The sequence below is a fragment of the Bison bison genome, unplaced genomic scaffold (assembly GCF_000754665.1).
Source record: "Bison bison bison isolate TAMUID 2011002044 unplaced genomic scaffold, Bison_UMD1.0 scf7180017864374, whole genome shotgun sequence".
In the NCBI taxonomy this organism is placed as follows: domain Eukaryota; kingdom Metazoa; phylum Chordata; class Mammalia; order Artiodactyla; family Bovidae; genus Bison; species Bison bison.
Window position 1 is genome coordinate 3,457,949 of NW_011494946.1, and position 7,757 is coordinate 3,465,705.

General features: G+C 47.7%; 1 protein-coding gene across 1 annotated transcript in view; it reads left to right on the forward strand.

Annotated features, from left to right (window-relative positions):
• TBC1D5 (TBC1 domain family, member 5) overlaps positions 1-7,757 on the forward strand; it is a 540,661-nt gene that overhangs the window by 490,496 nt on the left and 42,408 nt on the right. The window lies entirely within an intron of this gene.

Here is a 7,757-nt window from a genome sequence, read left to right on the forward strand (position 1 = left end):
CTGAGATGGGGGGCTGTAAACGTCTGAGGGGTGATTACTCATGGCTCATGGACACGGTAACAGCGTGGTGTCTCTCCATGTGACTGTGGGACGCGCAGCTTCCTGGGGCCTCGGCCGCCTCGTCTGCAGTTTGAACAGCATCCTTTGCGCTCTGAAGGGGAGACGTCAGCGCACACTCACGGGGGGGGGGGGGGGGGCTCCTCTGATGTGCACAAGAGCAGCACAGAACTTTCATTTGACGGTGGCAGCTTTAATGCAAGCAGTTAGCTCTGCTCCCTCCTAAACTCCACTCCAAGACAGTTAAAGTCATTAGAGATAAACCCTCCAGGAATAAGAAACAGTAGAGAAAGCAACAGCAACAAGATTTTGTTACTTGGAAAGCAGATGTTAAGTGGAAGCTAATGCAGCAGCCTAAGAAAGCTGAATGCTAAGGCAACAGTAGGGAAAAACCAAGAAGCATCTTGAGTGAGATGGTAAAACCCTCTAGAAGCTCAGGAACAGTGGGAACTTAGGAGCAGGGTGAGGGCGGAGCTGAAGACATGTTATGGTTCAGTCACTCAGTTGTGTCTGACCCCATGAACCGCAGCACGCCAGGCCTCCCTGTCCATCACCAACTCCCAGAGTTCACTCAGACTCATGTCCATCGAGTCAGTGATGCCATGCAGCCATCTCATCCTCTGTTGTCCCCTTATTCTCCTGTCTTCAATCTTTCCCAGCATCAGGGTCTTTTCCGCTGAGTTGGCTCTTTTCATCAGATGGCCAGAGTATTGGAGCTTCAGCTTTAGCATCAGCCTTTCCAGTGAATATTCAGGGTTGATCTCCTTTAGGATTGACTGGTTGGTTCTCCTTACTCTCCAAGGGACTCTCAGGAGTCTTCTGCAACTCCACAGTTCAGAAGAATCAGTTCTTCTGCATTCAGCTGCCCTTATGGTCCTGCTCTCATACCCATACACGAATACTGGAAAAACCATAGCTTTGGCTATGGGGACCTTTGTCAACAAAGTAATGTCTCTGGTTTTTAATATGCCGTCTAGGTTGGTCATAACTTTTCTTCCAAGGAGCAAGTGTCTTTTAATTTCATGGCTGCAGTCACCATCTGCAGTGATTTTGGAGCCCAAAAAGTAAAGTCTGTCACTGTTTCACCATCTATTTTCCATGATGTGATGGGACCGGATGCCATGATCTTCATTTTTAGAATGTTGAGTTTTAAGCCAGCTCTTTCACTCTCCTGATTCACCTTCATCAAGAGGCTTTTTAGTTCCTCTTCACTTTCTGTCATAAGGGTGGTATCATCTGCATATCTGAGGTTATTGATATTTCTCCTGGCAATCTCGATTCCAGCTTGTGCTTCATCCAGCCCGGCATTTCTCATGATGTACTCTGCATATAAGTTAAATGAGCAGGGTGACAATATCAGCCTTGATGTACTCCTTTCCTGCTTCTGAACCAGCCTGTTTTTCCATGTCTGGTTCTAACTCGTGCTTTTTGACCTGCATACAGGTTTCTCAGGAGACAGGTAAGTTGGTCTGGTATTCCCGTCTCTTTAAGAATTTTCCACAGTTTGTTTTGATCCATACAGTCAAAGACTTTAATTAGCATAGTCAGTGAAGGCAGAAGTAGATGTTTTTCTGGAATTCCCTTGCTTTTTCTGTGTTCCAGCAGATGTTAGCAATTTGATCTCTAGTTCCTTTGCCTTTCTAAATCTAGCCTGTACATCTGGAAACTCTTGGTTCATGTACTGTGAAGCCTAGCTTGAAGAATTTTGAGCATTACCTTATAAATGAAAGAAAACCTCATACCTGCCAGAGATGCTTGGAGGGCACAAACAGAACCTTCTGCATGCCCAGACCCGGGAAAGGAGCTGTGGGAGCCTCAGGAGCCTGAGGCAGGCCTGCCTGCAAGTGAGGGGGGCGGTCCCTGCGGAGGCGTGACCAGCGGCAGCCTTGCCACAGGCACAGGGGCTCCGCAGCCGCCATCCTGGGAGGCGCAGCTCATGGTGTGAGTCATCCTGGAGGGGAGGTCACCATAGCCTGCTATAGAGCCGCCGGAACTCTGGGGACAAAGAGATATCCCACAGACACACAGAATCGGGGAAAAAGAAAGATTTCCAACAAAGGATGGGGAATCAAAATTGCTACAGATTTTGTCGTGCAACACCAGAAGTAAGGCAGTGGAGGAATTCCTTCAAAGTTCTGAGACGAGGTTGCTTCCAACCTAGAATCAGTCCCCCAACAAGCTGATTAAGTGTGAGGGTAGAATACAGCGACTTTCAGACAAGCAAAATCAAACAAGTGTATTCCTGTGCACCATTCTCAGAATCCCCTGGAAGACATGCCCCACAAAAAGAGGACAGACACCGAGGACAGAGAACACTCGAGAACCAGGGGCAGAGCGTCTGACAGGCACCAAGGAGAGAGACACTCGAGAGCAGGGGGCAGAGCGTCTGACAGACACCGAGGACAGAGAACACTCGAGAGCAGGGCAGAGCGTCTGACAGACACCAAGGACAGGGGACACTCGAGAACCAGGGGTAGAGCGTCTGACAGTCACCGAGGACAGAGGACACTCGAGAGCAGGGCAGAGCGTCTAACAGACACCAAGGACAGGGGACACTCGAGAACCAGGGACAGAGCATCTGACAGTCACCAAGGACAGAGAACACTCAAGAACCAGGGGTAGAGCGTCTGACAGTCACTAAGGACAGAGAACACTCGAGAGCAGGGCAGAGCGTCTGACAGACACCAAGGACAGGGGACACTCGAGAACCAGGGGCAGTGCATCTGACAGTCACCGAGGACAGAGAACACTCGAGAACCAGGGGTAGAGTGTCTGACAGGCACCAAGGACAGAGAACACTCGAGAGCGGGGGCAGAACGTCTGACAGAACTCTTCAGAAGGGCGATGTAGGGAATCCTCAGAGCACGTGGAGCACGCTGGGCAGCAGATCCGAAGAGCGCTGCCAGCCCGGATTGGAGCAAGTCAGAAGGTTCCAGAAAGTTTTCTCTAAATAAGATGAAGTTGGAGGAATGACTAGTATGCTTGAACAAATTTAGAAATTTGCACAGCTAAAGGTGAGTTTTAAGTTTGAATTTGGGATTCTCCAGGCAAGAACATGGAGTGGGTTGCCATTTCCTTCCCAATGCATGAAAGTGAAAAGTGAAAGTGAAGTCGCTCAGTCGTGTCCGACTCTTCTCGACCTCATGGACTGCAGCCCACCAGGCTCTGCCATCCGTGGGATTTTCCAGGCAAGAGTACTGGAGTGGGGTGCCATCGCCATCTCTGTTATAAAAATGAAACCATTGAAATCCAGGACAATGGTAACTCCAAAGAAAAACCAAGAGTGTACAGGAAAAGACAGAAAGGTATTGATGAACCCTGTCACTCAGCCGGGCCAGGAGCTTATATGCACCCTGTCATGTAGGTGTTGATGGTTATCATGATCAAGCCCCAGGAGAAGGTGGGTGGGACCTTTGCCTGGGGAGGAGGGGGTGGTGGTGGTCAGAGCTGCGTCTTCATCTTCCATCTTGGAAATCAGTGAGCAGTCAGTCCTGTCTAGAAAAATCAGGACGTGGCAACATAAGCTAGAGCTATAAAAGTGAGGGAAAAAAACAGTGAAAAGAATTGAAAGTGGTTGCTTGCGGAGAGCAGGAAGTGGAGGGTGGGGCTGTGTGAACTATTTTTCATAACAAGCCTTGTAGAGCCATTTGAGTCTTCAAAGTGTTACATATGTAGCTTAGATTAAAAATGATAAAAATTACAACAAAAATAGAATGTTTTGGCATAATAGATTAGAAGAGGAGCTGTCTGCCTGCACAAAGAGCATGTCTCCAAAGAGCGGGGGTGAGGACTCAGAAGTGAGGAGGCATATGGAGACGTGTTGGATCTGCGTTCCGTCCTGTTCTGGTTGCATGTGGGTTAGGCTGCAACACCAATTAATGACTTTTCCTTTATGATGCGGCTGTAACTTAAAACTGAGAAGTTGAGCAAAAATAGAGACTGAGTAAGTCTAGCTGTCTGCAGAGATCTGCTGTGAACCCAGAAACAGAATGCCGCCTTTATTATTCAAAATTTAATGTCTTTCTTAACTTGTTGGGGGTGGACAAATTTTCAAGAGAAAGCCCATCGTTTTCCAAGTAAAAGGTTATAATTTTAGGAAATAATGACTGTAGTCCGAGCTCTCCAATCCAGCTGTGCCCACTGTAGGCACCGGCCAGGACTGCATGGTGTGATCTGTCTGCCCCTCGGCCCACTCTGTCCTGGGAGCTGGGGACGGCAGCGGCAGGCCTGTGGCTGCGAGCCCTTCCTCATCTTGCCTCCTGGCACAGTGAGCTGAGTCACTTCTGGCCCAAGCACGGCTGGACACGTTCAGGTCCAGAGCTGAGACTCGCTCTCCCAGGGGAGCCAAGTGCTGCCGCCAGAGTGGTCCCAGTGACACTGGAGCTGTGATGAGATGCCTCCCATCCTTTGCTTTCATTTCCAGCCCCATGTGGTGTGATGCAGGGATGTTCCATGTCCTCAGAAAAGTTCAGAATAATTTTTCAGTAACATCATCATCCACCACCAGTTTCTCTCACAGCAAGTGGCCAGAAATTGAAGCAAAGACATCTGTTGCTTTGGGTCCCTGGAGCCATAAACTGCATGATGCCTTTCAGATTTCAAGACTCAGTTGATCTCTTAAAGCATCCCAGGGTTGATAAATTACTGATGTCAGCTAACAAAAGGCTGAAGTAGCAGTTGAAAACGGACATTATAACAAAGGTAACCTAGTGGTAGCTGTCAACTTAGAGTGGTGAAATCCACTTACGATGTCTGTGATCTAGTCATTGGGAATCGATTTTTCTTCATCATCAATATAAGTACGAGGTATTTTGAACAAGAATCATGTATTAGGTCATAGAACTTATTTCCTCTCATTACTGCCTTTTTATGTATTATAGAAAGACTTTTTGTAATCCATAGGCTACCTTCTTTAAATGTACTCCTGTTAATACCTCTGGTCTGGTTGCATAATAAAAGAACACAAAACTCAGCTAAGTCTATAGAGAGGTAACAAATTAAGCTTTTTGCCATTTATTTATAAAAGACATTATTATAGTACTTTTCTGAAATGTGCACAACAAACCAGTAAGAAGTTTAAGAATTGACCTTACTTCTTTATCAGTAGTAGTATATTCTGAAGGTTGGTGTTTATTCAGGGAAATGATTTTCCCTCTGCTTTGCTTCCTGGAAGTCTTTAGGTCACAGTTCTATCCAAGTGATATAATTTTTCCTCAAGACTAAAAAAGCTCTGATTTTTTAGTCTTGAGGAAATTGGCAGTTCTGATACTAAAGTTTTCATGCTTTATTTTGTGTGGTAATATAAATGACATTCAATACTTAGTTTTCTAGAAATCTATTTTAGTTCGTCATTCATCCGACTGCTAAATAAATTTTTACTTGTTTTAGCACCATTAGTCATGTTCTATGATTGTTGCCAAGTCGTTTTCCAAGAATATCTTTGCTGAGGTTAAAGAATAGAGAATATAAGAAAGACTCTAAAATGGATTTGTGTAGGTGAATAAGTTCTAATATTTAAGCACATTAGCCAATTAAATGATCTTTTCTAAATTCCTGATGAACTGCAAGACATTGTGCTGTGCTTTGTGATAATTACATACCAGTCTCCAAAGATCTAAGCCGATAAATGGTTCAGAGTCCTCTCTAAACCACAGGAAATCAAAATTATCTGAGCCGAAAGTCCTGCATAAAAACGGGAGTGTGAGAGCCGTCCGCGGCCCGTGGGCTGACCGCACCCCGGGGAGTGTGACGAGCTGTCCGCGGCCCGCGGGCTGACCGCACCCCGGGGTGTGTGACGAGCTGTCTGCGGCCTGCGGGCTGAGCGCACCCCTGGGGCCATGCTGTGCCAAAAGTCCTGCATAAAAACGGGAGTGTGATGAGCCGTCTGCGGCCTGCGGGCTGACCGCACCCCGGGGCCACGCTGTGCCTTTGTGGCCCGCACGCATCCGTCATCGCCTGCGGCAGTTGGAAGACATGCTTTTGTCATACTTATCGAATTTATTTTTATAATATTCACTGATCTCTTCTTTATCACCGCAAAATAACAAAAAGCGTCAGATGAATGAAAACAGATTTGAAAGCAGGCTCATACTTCTGGAAGTACAGGTACCCTGAACATCACTGATCTACCCCGGTCATGTTCTAGAAAGTGAAATTTAAGGCATACCCAGATGACAGAGACAAGAGAGCAGTCTCACTGAGGATGCTTACAGTGAGAGTGGGGAGGGGAGAACACGTTAGAAACCATAAAGTAAATAAAAATAAGACTCATCAGTGACAGAGACCCTAGGTGCGTCAGTACCGTGAACAGTGAAGACAGCACGGAAGATGGGCTCAGAAGAGAGACCACCGTGGGCTTTGTTGGTCTGGACCAGCTTCACGTGAGAGATTAGACTTGAACCACAGCCGCACATTCCTTCTTCCCCTACCTGCAGACCCCATGACTTCCGAGGAGAGAAGGGGGTGGGGGCACGATGGACAGGCAGGCGGCTGTGTGCAGAGCTGCTCTCTCCTCCTCACCCCCTCTGACAGTGTAAGATGGTTGGGTCTGTGCCAAGTTGCTTTTGGTAAAAAGGAGAGGAAGTGCTGTCTCAGATGCAGAAATCTGTTGCTCGTTGTCTCAGATAGCAAGAGTCTCCAGAGAGGGAGGCCTGGTGTTGGAGGGCTCGGTCCTGGTCCCAGAAGCTCCCCACACTGCCCCTCAGTGGATCGGCTGGTCCCCTGTCTGCCCCGTCACTGTGCTCAGGAAGGCTGCCACCAAATCTGCCAGCTGCCCTGCCATCCCTAAGCCTCACTCAGAGAAGTCTGTTTGCAAGTTCCGCAGCAGGCTCTCCCTCCCACCTCAGTGGCTGCCAGAGTTCAATCCCAGGCCCACTATGGTTTTTGTTTTTTTAAAACTTTGTTTTGTATTGGGGTATAGCTGATTAACAGTTCTGTGATCATTTCAGATGAACAGGGAAGGGGTTCAGCCATACACATACATGTGCCCCTTCTTCCCCAAACGCCCCTCCTATCCAGGCTGCCGCCTACCGTTGAGCAGAGTTCCGTGTGCTGTACAGTAGGACCCTGTGGTCATCCATGTGGAATGCAGCAGTGTGCACATGCCCTTCCCACATTCCCTAGCTATCCCGTCCCCCCAACCGTAAGTTCACTCTCTAAGTCTGTGAGTCCCAGTCTGTTTTCTAAGTCAGTTCATTTGTATCGTTTCCTTTTAGATTCCACATATAAGGGATGTCCTATGATGCTTCTCCTTCTCACTCTGACTCACTTCACTCAGTATGACACTCGCTAGGTCCATCCATGTTGCTGCAAATGGCACTATTTCCTGCTTTCTAATGGCTCAGTAATACTCCATTGTGTATATATGTACTGCAGCTTCTTAACCCATTCCTTAAGCCAGTCAGCACAGGGAAAAGATTAGAGAAGCCCCTGGCAGTGTGGAAAGGTGGTGGAGACCGGTGCCCAGACGCTGTTGATGAATGCATTACCCCTGAAGTATTAATTGCCAAAATGGTTTATCGACTCTTTCCCTAAAGCACTGCCAGTTGTCAGATCAGATCACATCAGATCAGTCGCTCAGTCATGTCCGACTCCTTGCGACCCCATGAATCGCAGCACGCCAGGCCTCCCTGTCCATCACCAACTCCCGAAGTTCACTCAGACTCACGTCCATCGAGCAGTGTGCCATCTAGCCCTCTCAT